Source organism: Andrena cerasifolii, chromosome 12 (genome assembly GCF_050908995.1).
Source record: "Andrena cerasifolii isolate SP2316 chromosome 12, iyAndCera1_principal, whole genome shotgun sequence".
Taxonomy (NCBI): domain Eukaryota; kingdom Metazoa; phylum Arthropoda; class Insecta; order Hymenoptera; family Andrenidae; genus Andrena; species Andrena cerasifolii.
The window spans coordinates 6828923-6844707 of record NC_135129.1 but is presented as its reverse complement, the minus strand read 5'-3'; the positions used below and the strand labels follow the sequence as shown (position 1 = coordinate 6844707).

General features: G+C 48.1%; 1 long non-coding RNA gene across 1 annotated transcript; it reads right to left on the bottom strand.

The window, feature by feature from the left end:
* Nucleotides 1-722: 722 nt before the first annotated feature.
* Nucleotides 723-4836, bottom strand: LOC143375164 (uncharacterized). Its single transcript, XR_013086826.1, has 3 exons — nt 4642-4836; nt 2534-3288; nt 723-1939 (listed from the first exon to the last, which is right to left on the bottom strand). It is a non-coding gene; the product is annotated as an uncharacterized LOC143375164 (long non-coding RNA).
* Nucleotides 4837-15785: the final 10949 nt, after the last annotated feature.

Here is a 15785-nt window from a genome sequence, read left to right as displayed (position 1 = left end):
TAGCCCATCACTGCACTTCGAATGCCTGCTACTTTGTTTTCTTTATTTCCCTTGAACGACAGGAAAATATAATATTATTATTAGAATAATAATACGTTTTTATTACACCTACAGGTATATTCTATTTCAGGTCCATCTGTTTTTTCTGCTGTGGTGCAATGAGCGTGATTCAGCAAGATGCTGTGTTTAGAATCTTACCCTGCAATAGATTAACTTATTATATAATTTATCTATATGTTGCGACGGAACTTTTTTATTTTATTTGCGTTGAAATAGTCCTGATTTCTACCCCCGTGTCTACCTCGGAAAGAAGAGGTTACCAACAAGGATAGAAGAGCATAAGTGGTATTATACACCCTCCAGGTTTTTCCCCAACCCGCGTATTTACTCTGCCGAGGCGGATTTTCCGGGGCGAGGATGAAGAGGGTGGAAAAGCAAAAGGAAAGGAAGGCGCATTGCTGGGGGGCGAGGAACAGGGTGCAGGATGTAAGACGAAGGAGGCGTGGCCTCGGCATTGATCCAGAACCCCCACTCTCGTGCTTAAAAGTACGGCCCTGGCTGCTCCGTTCCGTGCTCACCCCCGTGTCGACCTCCTGTAAGAAACCGGCAAGAAATGAATATTCATGAGCCACCGGCTTCGCCGTCTCTACCTTCTTGATTCGAGACCCGACCCAGCTGGGGAAAAACCAGATATTCCATGGGAAGATACGGAGTGTTTATTAAATTTCGTCACCATACTTCTCCTGGACCTACCCTTACAGCCTTGCCGCATTTTTTTCTTTATTTTGCACGATGATGTCCGTGGAGAAGCTGTGGTGGAAGGGGAGGTCCAACATGCGTTCAAGTTACTTATGTATTTTATACAATTCAGCAATAAAGATTTTTAAACAAGCCACGCGTAGAGAATTCATTGAACCCTGACAGCTTAGGGCGCGAGCGCGATCTTAAGGGCTGAGAATTAGATCTGTTTAACAGTTGAACGCCGATCAACGTGTTATAGAATTCAGGGAACCAGTTCCGCTGGAAATATCCAGCCTCGGCTGCGTTTGGATTAATTATAGCAATCCTATTTCTATTTACCGTCGCAGGATATTGCTTTATCCAATTGCCAGCGAGAACCGAGGGGAAGGGAGTGGAAGGTGGCGTTGCCGATGGATTGGTAGCGTCAACTTCTATATACGCTGCCTACCCATTTCCTCCTCGTTCTTCATAGAATCTGAGAATCAAGTTTCCCTTCGAGCTATGCCACAGAAGAATTCCTATCATTTCGCCATCGCAAAGTTGCAGCTTGGTCACCCTCGCGTTCCTTATCGCAGCATTTGACATTCACCGAAACGCTGCCTCGTTTTCTGCCTCTTCTCGGTCACCCACGCATGGAATAAAAGTGATACGTTCTATGTATATTTATAAGTATTTAGCGTCGAGCTCTCCTATCACCAGAGGAAGAACCATCGAACGCTTGGGGATAGTCCAGGGGTGGTTTTCCAGCAGGATCGCGAACAAAGTCGAGCCTCCACCATCCTCATTTCCAGATGGATCGCGGAGGATGTTATTTTATCTAATTTCAGGATATTCGCGGTCGACGAAGGGGGAACGATAGCGACCAGGGGGTGAAAGGGGTGTTGATACGCTGGTGGATTGGTTGCCGGCTACGACGTTCCCAGAGTACACTGGGAGTTTGTTCTAACTTGCAGTCGGTGCCAGTTCTGCTCAAACAGGATAGATTATATTCCACGTCTCTCCATTTCGTTCCCGCCTAGCTCGCGAATCGCTTGCGCGCACCGATTGCTCGTGTTTGTTCAATCCGGCCCCACTTGGCTGCCGCCATTTCGCTGATTGTGAAAAATACCGCGAGCTCTTTAAACCTCGACGATCCTGATCGCGGGATATCCTCATCAACTGTCCGGGAGCAAAGAGTGCACGGAGTCCTGCGAAATCCCTGCCAGCGCACAGTGGGGAAATTTTGCGATTTTACGGTCAGAACTACAGAAATGAAATTTTTGAATTTTACAAATTTAATACAAATGTCAATTGAAGAACTATATCCATTTTAGTGGTCAAAACTTCAAACCTTATTTTTAATATATAAAATTCGGCACTTTTACGTTCTAATATATGAGAAACTAAATTATCCGAAAAACAGCACTTATAAAAATTACAAACGATAAAGATTTTTTCATTATTTACATTTATACGGTTTTTTCTTTGTTAGAGCATGCCTCTGCTACAGTGCAGCAGGGCATAGCAGAAGAGTTATCGCTTCTGTCGACAAACAAACATACATAATACAAACAATCAAACAGAGGATCGAAGCTGAATAAAATCGTTTAAAAAAGAATAAAAAGTTTTGTAATGTATAACACGTGAACTAGTCTCGGGCACAGTTATGTCGTATGTTAGACAAGACACACTGGATCCTGTTTAAAAAAAACATATAATTACAAAATTAGCAACTATTAGTAATTAATAATTGCATTTATAGAATGAAAATTATTTTTGTGATTTTGACTATAAAATCACGAAATTTCTCCACTGTGCAGCGATTGGACTCCCCTTTCGACTAAAGGCACGCTATCGGCCATAGCTCTGAGAATATCCTACTTTGAACTTGTTCCTCTTCAAAGATTGCCCCCCGGAGCCATTCAATTACCCTCAATTATTTTCCCTCGAGGGTACCGAGCGTAAAACGCGAGCAACTCCGTCTTACCTCGTCCACCAACACTCGTTAAACCTGAAACGGCCGAGACGGTGGCTGATTTACGGAGCCGTTAACGTATCCGATAAAATACAAGCATCAGTTTTAGTGCGACCATTTCGGGCACGGAATTCTCGCGAAGGAGCGTATCTCTTCGTTCCCTCTTACCTGCGCTCCTCTCCGCGTCTTTATCGCGGTAATTTCAATTGGCCGTGACGCGCGCGTTCCGCCTCCTCCCGGAATATTTTTGAAGGGTGGCGAGAGGACGGCAGTAGGAGGGAGCGAGGAGAGTCGCGTGGAACGCGCCCTCCGCGATTTAATTCACTTTGATCGGGTGGACCGAGCCAGGCTGCGGTGTATAACAGAAACCTCGAATTCAGATCCGAAAGGTGGGATTAACTGGGCTTCGTGGAATACATTGTGCGCGGCCCAGTCTGCCGGAAGCTGCTCCATTGCCAGCTAAATTATCCTTCTTCCAGATTTTTTCACCCCCTTTGCCGGCGCTGCAACTTCGGCTGCCTAGTTGAAGGCGCGAGGAATGGTACGGTGGACTCGAATGGTAGATTCGCTGGCATCTCGTGTGTCACAGTTACCTGGAACGTGAAATTAAAACGTCAGCTCGAAGGGGTCAACGGTGAGCGCCCTCGAGCGCCGCGATATCTCAAGAGGTGATCTCACGGGGAAGATATTAACGCGGGCGTAGATGGAATTTTTCATGGCGAAGCGGTGTCTTTGAATCGAAGTGTTTCCGAGGAACTCGTAAACCGAATTCTTGCTCTCCTTTAAAATATTTAGAGGATCTCCAATCGAGGGACGAGGAGAGAAGAGGGCGGAGGAGAACGTGGCGGAGGAGCTCGTAGGTGGCGGAGGAGAGACTCATCCAAGTTGGCAACTTTCGGTCGTATTAGCTTTTGTATATATATTACCTCATTTGCGAGAGGAAAGCTTATACTTCTACCCCCTGTAGACACTGTATAGATATATGTGCACTCGCCTACCACCTCCCTTTACAATATACTCGTGCACGTGCTATATTCCAGTCTCGCTGCGACCAAGTCGGTTATCGTAGCGGGGCCAACGACTGGTGCAGCCGAAAGTCTTCAAAGTAGAGGCTTAATGTATTCCAAATGCAGCTGACCCGGCTACTTCGCGATCTATGGGATTGAAAAGTCTGCGACTGCAGTCCTGGCGAACCTTGTTGTTCCATTTCTTCAGAATTCAACGCGATCGGATCGAGGTAGAGACTTGCGAGGGATTGGCGGTAAAATAGTGGGAAAGAAAGAGGCATAGGGTGTCGGTACATCGAGCAAGTATTGGCCGGCTGTCAGATGGTGGGTAGTATGCAGAGGTCTGGTAGAAGGAAGGTACCTACGCGGAGGTTAGGTCGGAATATAGTTTAAGCTAGACGAATGGGCTGGTGGGTGGTTCTGAAGGCAGAAGAGTGAGCCGAGGTGGGTAGTTTTGCCTGGGTACCGCCACTCCACCTCGCCAACCTCCACCCCCGTGTTCCCTGCGCCCCTCTCGTGCCGCCACCAGTTACTACTCCACCACCTTCTCCACCTCCTCGACGACGCCATACCCTCGTTCATAATATCCTGCACGTCAGACTTTGAAAACTCCAACAATTTCCTCCTGCCGCCTGGTTGGAGAGCCGAAAGAGGAGGAGGCTGGGGAGTGAAGGGGATGGCCGGGGCTCAGGGGGGTGGTTCTACCCGCTACGCGGAGGAGATGGTTCCAGGCTGGTGATGCTGGTGCCGGCTCGTCGTGGTGGTAGTGGCGGTGGTGGTGGTGAACCGACGGTGCGAGGGAGACGAGTTTCGAGTTTATATAAAGTTCGGGCCACATCAATAATTATAAGTAGAGAGCCGAGGCAAGATGGCGCGCCCGACTGGCAAACCCCCATACCCCCACGTGCCAACCGAGTCATTATTCAAACCATCTCTTACTTCCTCTTGTTTCCTCTTGTCCGTATCGTCCTCCAGCAGCTTCTTCCCTCGGCGGGTGGATGATCGACGTGTCTCTGCAGCGATCGAGGATCGAACCTCCCTCGATGAACGGGCTGCCTCGTTTCACAGAACATCTTCCAGCTTTGGTGGTTTCGTCGCTGCTGCAATCCAAGCTCCGGGATAAAGGACACGTGCCGCCTGAAATATCGCCTAATTACGACCCTGATAAGTACCGCGTTTTTTCCAATAAAACGCGCTTCCCAGAACCTTCTCGAACGTGAACGTTCGCCCGTCCGTGTAATGATCAAATGATCGTGAAATTAACCCCCTAGTGCATAGATTTTTAATTCAGTTGGAAAAATTAGACTAGTCAAATTCGGGGATGAAAAGACCGAATCCGATGTCTGTTTTCAATTTGGAGGAACTCTAGACCCCCCAGGGCAGCCTTCTGGGTCACCGCCTTAAGGCGGCATCATGTAGCAAGCACAGAAAATGTAGTGTTTTTTTTTATAAAATAAATACCTTATTTTTAATGAAAAACTATGAAAAAATATTCAAAAAATTGTTTGCTTTCAAATCTATATTCCATTCGATAGATCACTACACAAACTACTTACCAATAATTTTTATTTAGCCGTACGGTGTCGGGAAGTATTTTATTTGATTTCTTTACTTTCACAAATAATTTTCGCAGCATGCTTAGCTCAAGAATGCACTTCAAACTAGATTTCTGTCAAATCCAAACGTCAGATTGGCATGTTTCTTAGGCTAATGTGCGCGGTGTGGCAATACTTTTAAGGCTGGCAACTGAGAATTCTGAGAAAAAAAATTATAGGCGCCCAACTCCTCGATTAAACAGGTGCCCGCCTTAAGGCAGGCGTATGCACTAGAGGGTTAAAGATCCTTCTCGTCGCGAGCACCCCGTTCTCCTTCGTCCTTTGTTAACCCCTTCTCCCATCGGAATTAGGTCCGCCCGCATCGAGAGATCTTGTTGAAATTCGAGAAGCCTCGTCTCGCCAGTGGAGAACGTCAAGGTCGTTGTTCCGGCTGATCGAAGGTCATCGTGGCCACTCTCGCCATTTGGAATCGCAAATATTCCTCGACTCGATTATTTCCGGTCGATAGACACCTCCGCTCGGGGAGAAGTGTTCCCACCGTTGCTCCTCGAGGATTAGCCGCGCGATTGCTCGACGACTCGAAGCGGCAATGGGCAACATCGAAAAGATGAAAGATTCTGCTTCGTCACCCTCGAAGATTCAACGAGCTTGGGAATTATTAAGGGGGCTAAAAACACGGGAGGGAAGGCGATAGGAGAGCGCTCGGTTTCCGGCAAAGATGACGGTTGATTAATGTTGGGGGTAGTTTCTTACTCACCCCCCAGCGGCACGGGATACTCGGTTACAATGGCGGCCGCCACCTTAGATAACGCGCGGAATTAATATCGCGCGCGCGGAGCCAGCCGGCTACGGTTCCACCCCCGCTCAATTTATAATTTTAAAGATACCTCCTACCGTGGTACAGTCTGGACGATAAATACCAGGAATTAACCCTTCTACGGCTGACGAATCTTCCGAATCATTATAGTATATGTTGAAATTCTAAGTTGTCTCAATCAATGAGTTAAAGTAGGGGAGACCGGGGCTAGATGTTACAGGGGCAGGTTGTTACAGAGCAGTTTAAATTTTTTTCGCTTGGACTATCACTTCGACGATGAAGTGGCTGATGTGTTTCAACCATACACAGCTCTGTATGTTGTTTGTTTGTAGTTTTTTATTATTTTTAAAATAGACTTTTTATTGTATATTTATTGTAATAGATTCTTACCATTAATAAATTTACTTTTGTCCAAGAAAATATAATTATATTTCGCATAATAAGCCTCGTTTCGTAAAATTTAATCCTGTAACAACTTGCCCCGTATTGTGTAACAACTAGCCCCTACTCGAGGCACGTTGATACAACATGTCTCGACCTTCAAAATGGCTTGTTTCAAAGTCATGGTTTTCGTTTAATTACACGCGATATCGGTCATCGGTAGACGAAAGAACGTACTTTAAGTGAGAGTCATTGATAGTATTGAATATGGAATGCAAAAAAAATAAAAAATTAAAGTCTGAAAAATGTAACAACTAGCCCCGGTCTCCCCTAACATTTGTCCCGTTCAGATCGAACATCTGCAAGGGTTTCCTCGGATCAGCCTGGCGGAAAGCTTCGTTCGTCGAAGGAAGAGAAGATTTTTCACCGACGAACCGGTTTCCTCGAGTTGTCGGCCACTTCCGACGCCAAAGGGCGTCCGGCTGCAGCCGGCCACATAGATACACACTGGACCACGGACAGGGGGGGATCGGTTCGAATCTGTCCCTAACGTAGTTTCCAGTTGAAACGCAGATCTGGTGTTGCCCTAACTCGGCTGGGGAAACTCAGAAATCTAATGCCAGGAGGACACACACAGCCCGTGCCAGCCAGCCCCGACGTTAACTTTTAATGCACGGGATTAGTGGCGCGGGTGCACGCGGGGCTGCTGCCCAAACTTTGCGCTAATTTGTTCGTCTATTAATCTCGTACTTCCAGCAAGCCCGTGTCCCGCCGTCGCGTCGGAAAGAACAAGCCCGCCTCAAGAGCATTTCGTTTCTCCGCGACGATCGGGACACGAGCCCGTGAAAAGGTTACTAGTGGTACCGTTGGGCCATCGAGGGGTTGAAGTCCGATAACATTCTGGGCGAAAGGAGGAGGGCCAAGTATGAACGCAATCACGGTGAAATGGGGGATAATCGTGCGGGCGAGAGAGAAATCTGGGTCGAACGGGCCGGTGTGGCTGACGGGGCGGTGTAAAAAGAGAGGAACTGGACGACTGCAGGGGGTTGGAGAAGCGAAGAGTGGAAAAAAGAGGAAAAGGTGGCTCGCGTGTAACCGGTGCCGCAGTGGGATGAGACGGAGGAAGGAGGGTCCGCGCTCAATTTACCGGCCGCGGAAAAAAGGAACGCAGGAAAAGACGGGAAACAGCTTAACGGGGTTAAAACCACCCCTTCGGGAGCGTCGAGGTAGGAGGTAAAAAAGCTAAGCGGCGTTTTATAGACCCAACAAGCGGCCCGCGTATACCGACCCGACCGGGTGCCAACCCCGTTTTTACACCCTCGTTGGAAATTAGAGGCTTTTTGTGCTAAATATACCCTCTTCCTACTCTTCCACATCCACCCCTCGCGCTTTCTCCGTTCCTTTTCCGCACCGGATCCGCGCACGCCGCCAGTGAATCTCATATTAATTTCAGCTCCACGCGAATCTCACCGCGCCACAAATTACTGGCCGACACTCTTTTTAATTGTCTCCTAGCGAAGGGGGTGACTTTATAGACGACACAAGGGTGGTTTATACCCTGCTCTCGAGCTGATGTTTTCTTCGGCGATGTTCGTTAGGGAAGCCACGATGAATCCCCGAAGGGTGTGCGTTCAAAGGAAGAACGTAATTGTGAGAATTTGATAAAAAATTTTGGGGTACCGAAAATTCGAGAGACGCGAGAGGCTAGAGGGTGACATAAGGTGGGGCAGAGGCTGTTTGAGAGTCTCGTCCGCGGGTCTAAGTGAAAATAAAACGCTCGAGCTGCCGGGTAAGAGAGTGTGAAACGAGGGTGGCGTTTCTCTCACATAAATTAGCCCGCGGGAGTGAAATGCAAAACATTCGTTCAAACCGCAGTTCAACACGGACGAGATTGGTCACGTTGCGGCTTTGTCTGTCCGAATTCGCTCGGGGGTGAGTTCGTCCCTCTCCTGCCTCGTTCTTGATCTTCCCCTCGGGCGGTGATCACGCGAATTTCAGGAGCTAACGTACCGTCGTTTTTCCACTTGGCGACGTGTCAGTTTCAATGGACTTGTTGCCTGCTATTTAACTTCCCACGAAAGAGGGAATACACTTGCTTTTCGGAGGACGCGAAGCTACTTAGTGGTTGTTTACCGGGGTATTCTACCCAAAAATTCTATTTTTTTTTGTTTGATTTTCAAATACTTTAGGGTTTCGAAAATATGTCTCTAAAATATTAAGGTGCAATTCGAAAAACTCCCAGAGTTATAGGGGTTTAAAGCCGCAGCGTGGCCGGCAGTCGTTCCATCGACCCTTGTATCTAAAGAGGCTATGACTGCCCGCAGAGAAGAGAGAGCTGCCCAACATGATTTTTTTGAAGCTCAGGAAGGTTTTCTCTACGGTCCTAGTGTACTAGATTAGGGATAAGTTACAGAAATTAGTTGTTATCTACCGCAACTTCAGTCGTATAGGTCGTACTGCATGAAAAACTTTAAACGCGTTTTTCTCGAAACAATTTTTTTAGATCGGGCGCACATTTTTCTCAAAAACTACTGGACCGATTGAGCTAAAATTTGACACATATTCAAAGTGAATCTGTACCTATAGCCGGAACTAGAATTATATCAATAGTTTTAATACAACCTTCCCCACAGCTTGCTTTAGCTCAAGAAAAGTCGAAAAAATCAAATATAAATTTTTAAACAGCTGTGATTTCGGTAACAATGTTCGGACTTGGTTACATTTAGTTCGGGCGATAACTACACTCATATAGATTAAAAAAATCTTTGGTACTTTCGTTTCAGATGACTAGGACGGCCGCAATTCGTGCGCCCGATGGGGCCAGTTTTTGATGACATGACCTGCGCTTCGGCGTGTAACTTGTACAAATTTCAATATAATGCATTCCAAAAATTTGTGTTGATAGTTCAAACGCTACTAAATATGTGTGCAGAACCCCTGCTGTGTAGGTGCGATAGGTTTTCCAGAATTAATTTTCAAATATCACCTTCAAAAACGAGTATCTCGACTAGAATACCTCCTTAAACGACGATGCGGGATATACCTAGTTTCGGGAATCTATATGGAACAATAACACCCCAAGACGATCCGTGTTTTGGATGTGGGATCCCTGGTGGACCGCAGTCGCGGTATCCGGTCCAAGAAGCCCGGATCGGAACATCCAAAGGGTTGTCCTTAACGGGAGCCATTTTTAGCCGGGCGCTATCAGCGATTACAGAGGACGCAATACCCAGGGGTTCCATCGGGGATGCAACTAGCTGAAAATTCATGGGTCGCACGAAGGAATCGAATATCGCCGGTGCATCGGAACCGATGTATCTCTCTCCCCCGGTTATTCCCCCGGGGGGTGAATCGGAACGACGAAGGCTGCTACTCGAAGGCGAAACGTTTCTCTAGGCGGTCGAATGGGTGTAGGGCAGCGGAGGAGGTGTGGGCCCTAGATAGCGCCCGATTCCAGCAACGACTACGAGGTTATAGGTATGTACGAGAAAGGCGCTGGAGAAGAGGAGGACGAACATCCAAGAGGAACGGGAGAGCGACGAGGGGGGTGCAGAGAGAGAGAGAGAGAGAGGGAGAGAGACAGAGAGAGAGAGAGAGAGAGAAGAGACGGCGGAGAAGGTAGAAGGTGGTGTAGGTGGTAGCAGAGGTATCTCTCTCTCCCTCTCTCCCCCTCTGTCTCTCCTCTCCTCAGCTCTCCTCTGCCGCTTCTGGCTTTCGAGGCAATATAACTCGAAAATGGTGGCTGGCTTGCGAGTGCCGTTATCATTTCTTAGCCCGGTATCAGCCCGCCCTCCCGGTTATTACTGCACCCCCGGGGCTACGCCATGGACTCTTAGATAAGCCACCCACCGCGAAGGTGTATTGTCTGTTTCACCTACCCCAGCCTTTCTATACGCTCCTCCTTCTCCTTCGCTCTCCTTTCTCCGTCTACGTCTACGTCTCCGTCTCCGTCTCGCTCTTTCCGTGCCTCTGTACTCCACCTCTTGCTATCCTTGCCACTCTCCAGCCACTTCCGACACTCGGGAGATGTATAGAATTGTTTGAGAATCGCCCGAAGCGCCGCGAGATTACTTGGGAAAACGGATATGTCGTTCGCTCGCGCCGGCCGATAGCTCCGAAAAGGACGGTCCGATCGATTCTTCGCCGGCCTTCCTGCCTGCCTGCCTGCCTGCCTGCCTGCCTGCCTGCCTGCCTGCCTGCCTGCCTGCCTGCCTGCCTGCCTGCAGGACGACCTGTTGGAGAACTCAACGGCCAGGCCTGTTCCGGTCTTCTTCAAGTCGCGAGGATAATCGGCCGAAGAAGACTCGGGAGTCACGCCGGAATTGCCGTCGCGTGACCGCGCGCGATAACGCTTCTCGAGACCCGAGCAACCCTCCTCTTCGGGAGAGAGAATTAATTCCCGGTCACCTGCGCGGTAAACGACCAGGGAGACTTTTCTCGTCCCCCGGCCTCGGCTTCGATTAAATCTCCAGGAGCTCGACAAACTTTGCCCAGGAATGTTGGCTGGGGTGGACCTGAAATCACGGCAGGCTGAGCTTCAAATAAAACTAGCTGTAAAGTGTGGAGTACGAGATAGAGCAGGAACTGCGGGTACTTGGATCTACCGGAGTGGGTCTCGCAAGACGGTCGAGGATGGAAATCCGTGGGCGCAGGATGTAAGACCGCGAAGGTGCGGAAGCAGCTCGCGAAGACATCGCCGCGGCGGGAAGAAAGGATTTCCACGGGAGTCGGAGGCCGAAAGCGCGAGATGGCTTCGAGAGTGCGAACGATTCCAAATGAGGTCGGGCCGACTGACTGATGACGTCATTACTGTCAGGCTTAATGAAAATTTCCGGAAAGTTACCGCTCGCCTCGACTGCTGACGCCATGTTACCTTCGCCGGGGCGCAGGAGGCGGCTGCTGGGGGGGTTGAGCAGAGCGAGAGGGTGGTGAGAGAGGGGCGGTTGGCGCCCGCGAGCGAACGAGAAATTTTACGAGAATTTCCGAGACTAATTTCTCCGGCGCTTTGCGCTCGAGGCAGGCGGGCGTCGTTAATTTCTGACGTTAATTGCTAAACCTGAAGTTTCTAGAAATTTCCTGGGCGCCCCTGGCCGCCCTTCCACCTCGTTCTCTCTCGCCATCTCTCTCTCCCTTCCACCGGTACTTCTATCTGCGAGCGTGTGCTGATCCTCCGTGCCTCGCCATCGTCTCTTTCTCCCGCGAGCGTAACTGCTTCGCCCGCTTTTCTGATATGATGATTAAACATCGTTTATTCAGACCGGACCTGGCCCACGAGCTTCTTCACGAGGCCTCCGAGACACGGCCATTCGCCCTTCTTCCGCCACCAACACTGGTGCGTATCTCCTTCGTGAAAAATTCATGGCATCTCCTAGGGTAAACCGACCAGTAATTTACCGCATACCAGTGAATAACCGTTAGGCAAAGAAATGTAAATTATAAATTTAAAAATTATTGTATGTTTATTAATGGAGTGTAGTTGCACTCTTAATATCCCATATTTTTAGTTACGCGCATTAAGCAAACATTAGTATGTATGATTCTTATTAAAAGTATTTAAAAAATGTATCCCGTAGCCACTCATTCAAGAATCGCTAAATTTTTAGTAAAAAGACAGTAAATACGTAATCTCGAAAATTATGTATTGTGCTAGTAATATTGATTGTTTTTATTTATAAACTAAATGACAATGAGAAGAAAATCTCATTAATTATTCAAATTTATTTTATGTAAATTAAAAATAATTATAAATATTCATTGTTTTAACCTTTCTGTCGGTCATTCTTTGGTATTGAAAACAGAAGCGTTCTGCCAGTAAATGACCGACTGGTCAAATATTGGCAGGTTAGAAATTCATTACAACCAGTAAATGACTGTGAAGCCTGCTGGTCCTGCTAAGCACGTTTTTAAGATTATACATTTATAAATTATAATTTACAGTTAGTAAGAAAAGTATTTGGACACTTTTTAAAATCGCATAATTTTTTTAGAATTGGTCCAAACGACATGAGTTTTTTTTTTGAGAAACTAGAAGGATTAGTTTGCTAAGTGACGTGTTTCGTCGTGTTGAAAAACAGTTGTTTTATTGTTATACATAAGTATATTCAAATATTAATCTCAAAGGTGCATAAATTCAACAATTCGGTCATTCACTGGTCGGTTTACCCTACCTAATTCTTTCACAAGCAACGGAGAAGTTCTGCGATCCCCAATAATTACCTTCTTGCACGAGGAAAAAGGGAATAGAGGGAGACCAGATACCAACACCTGGATCTCTCCTTTAGCCATCGGAAGAGGTGAGCGTCGGAAGACGACAGAAAGGGTTACGCTGCCTGGTCGGAAGCGTGTAGCTGCGGAGGAAAGCGGGGGCGCGGGGGTCAAATTCGTCGCGATAAAAGGACGAAAGAGGGAGCGAGAAGGAGAGTCGTTCCTTGTGTCCTCGCCTAGTTGTTTAGTTTTCCGCCATCTTTGTTCGCGCTTAGACGAAATGGGGGTGCGAAGGGGAGTAGGGTGGTGGGGCGGTTGGCGGGTGGAGCAGAAGGGAAAGGAGCGGGTTAATAGCGGGCTCCAGCGGCTCTGCAGCCCCGTCGACGGTTCCCGTCGTGGGAAAGGGAGCGCGGGCAACGAGAAAACGAGAGAGACCGAGGGGTGGCTGACAGAGGAGCGGCGCGGCGGGAGGGCAGCGAAAGAGGGGCGTAGATCGAAAGGAGAGAGCGGAAAGCTCTTCTAAGGGAGGGTGGAAAGAAGGAGAGAGACTGCCGGACGGAGAAGGTAGCAGAAATAGCAAAAGACAGAGACGGGCCGGGGAGGGAGAAAGGCGGAGAGGTTGAGGGAGAGAGACTTTACTTACTTACACCCTCGTCGGGGCTCTCTCTGTCCGCGGTGAGACGAAACGATGCGAGGCTGAACGCGGAGGAAAAGGAACGAGCGGCTAGGTATTTCCCGTAGCGCGCGCGCAAAAGGCACCGTAACGATTTTCTGCTCCTTCGAAGGAATATGAAAGGCGATATTTGCGCGAACCCCAGGACCAGAACGCGCTCGCCGGGTACGGGAGGTGGTTGGCGCGGCTCGAGGGGCACCGAGAGGGAGAAGGCACGTCGGGCTGCCTCTCTTCCTCTCCTTCTCTCGCCGCCTCTCCGTCCCGCTAATGATGGAAAGCGAGGGAGGCTGGGTCGCCCTGGCAAATACCACTCGGGCGGGATTTAAGGGATGAAAAGGGGCAGGAAGCCTTCTTTGCTGCCTCCGGCGGAGAGCTCTTTGATGTCACTCGACCTGCCGCCTAATTTTCACTCCGGCTCGGCGACCTACTCGGAAGACGCGCGAAAAATTATTAATGCTTCCTCCGCGAGATTATTAATGCGAGAATTGAACGCGACGAAAGTTCAGGGCCCGTCTTCTGGAAAATTTAACCCGACGCCCTTCGCCTGCCTTTCCACCGAGGCACGAGCGAAGACTCCGATGGTTAATTTAATATTTTCCTCTGTACGTCATCGCCGATCACTCGAGGCGTTCTTAGGGCTGAGAGAGTCGCTCTTCTGGAGACTGGCGATTACCATCGATGCAAAAATAAGCAACCTAGAGTTAGTTCCTTCCGTCAGAGTGATCCGTGGTCAATGAATATTCGCTGGTAATTCGGGTCTTCCAAGCAACACTCTAATCCCTTCGCGGAAGATTTGTCAAATGTCCCGAGACGTGAACCGTTTTCTCGCGCTTCATTTAATCCCGGGATCACGCCACGTGTCCATGGAAACAGAACTTTGATGAGAAGGAGTGGATAAGGCGCAAGCCGCTGTCAAGGTATAATCTTTCTCACCATTATCATCCGTGAAAGTTCCAACGATAATAAATTTCTTCGACTCAGAAGCTCACCGCACAGTGGGGCTGGAGAGGAAAAAAGTCTTAAAATGAAAGTTGTATTTTTGTGTATCCATCACTGTATCCTGATAGCCAATCGACCAACGTATCTAACCTATTTGACAGATATGTCATATTCATGTTAATTCGCAAAGAAAAATTTATCTGAAGTTGATCTTTCGTATTCTAACGCGAAACGTGTCAATATTCGTACCAGATTGTCGATTTTTTTTCTAAATTCCTCTAGATATTTTTATTTTGTACCTCATGTATTTCCAATGTGTATAGTCTCAGCTTATTTGTGACATAAATACTTTGCGAAAACTCTGCACCGTAATCCCACTATACAACTTCAAATGAAGCTACCTAGTATTTCAAGTTTTCATTAACTCTTTTAAGTTTATAAAAAAAGCTCCGCCTTCATCCGGACTCTAGACAGTACTAATTGAAAGCAGATACCATCTACTAACAGCCCTCCAAAAATTGTTCCTGTCCATATAACCGTTGGCTATTAACAAATAATATAAAAAACAGTACTCAAAAATATTCGGAAACACCGAAGTTATGAGATTTTTTCCGCGAATCCTATGTTACGTGACCCACTATGCGCCGTTTTCCGATGCTAAATTACACGATTGATCATTCTTATCAAGTAGTGCTGGTCCTCGCGTCTCGTCTCCCGAGCTCAGTGAATTATACTTACGAAGTCAGTGGAATGAGTCAACCACTGGTCAGACGCGCGAGACATACCGTACAGAGGTGGCAAAGAATTCTCAACGTCCGAAAAACGCGATCCACCCTCTGCGTCTCCTGTGGAGATGTTTTCTGACAGTCAAAAGGCAAACAGGCTTCGACTTGCAGATGGAAAACAAGGGAGTCGCCGAATTCCCAGAGTCGTTTAAAGCAAAAGCTCGGCGAGAGGGTGGCATTCGGAAGAAGAGGCGGGGAAGAAGATTGCGGGCGCAGAAATGGGGTCCGGGGGGGGTGGTTGTGGATGGTGGCGAAGAAGAGGTGTGCCCGGGTGGAAGCTCCCTCATTCCCGGCTGGAGACTTAGAGTTGGTAATTAAATACAAGGAACCTTGCTTCGCCTCGTCTCGCATGGAGTCAGCTCGTGCTCGCCGTCTCTCTCCCCCCTCGTCCACCCCCTCGTCTTCTTGCATCCCCTTTCGGTATGCCCGGAATACAGAGAGGGCTGTATTTAATTCGAGACTTCATTCGATTTACTTCGAGTCGCGGATTAGGCGCTGTCGAACTTGGAGCAAACGACCGACTGACGCCATCTCCGCGATCGTGGGGGAACGGTACCGACATCTGTTATGGAACTATCGGAGGAGAGTTCCTTAAAACACAGAACAAAGCTCTTCATTGCAGACCACTAAGAGACTCTTCTCTATTCAACTTTTGTATCTGCTCTCAGACGTAAGTAACTGGAATAGTCGACTCGCTACGAAATTAAAATATACTACGACCAAGAAGA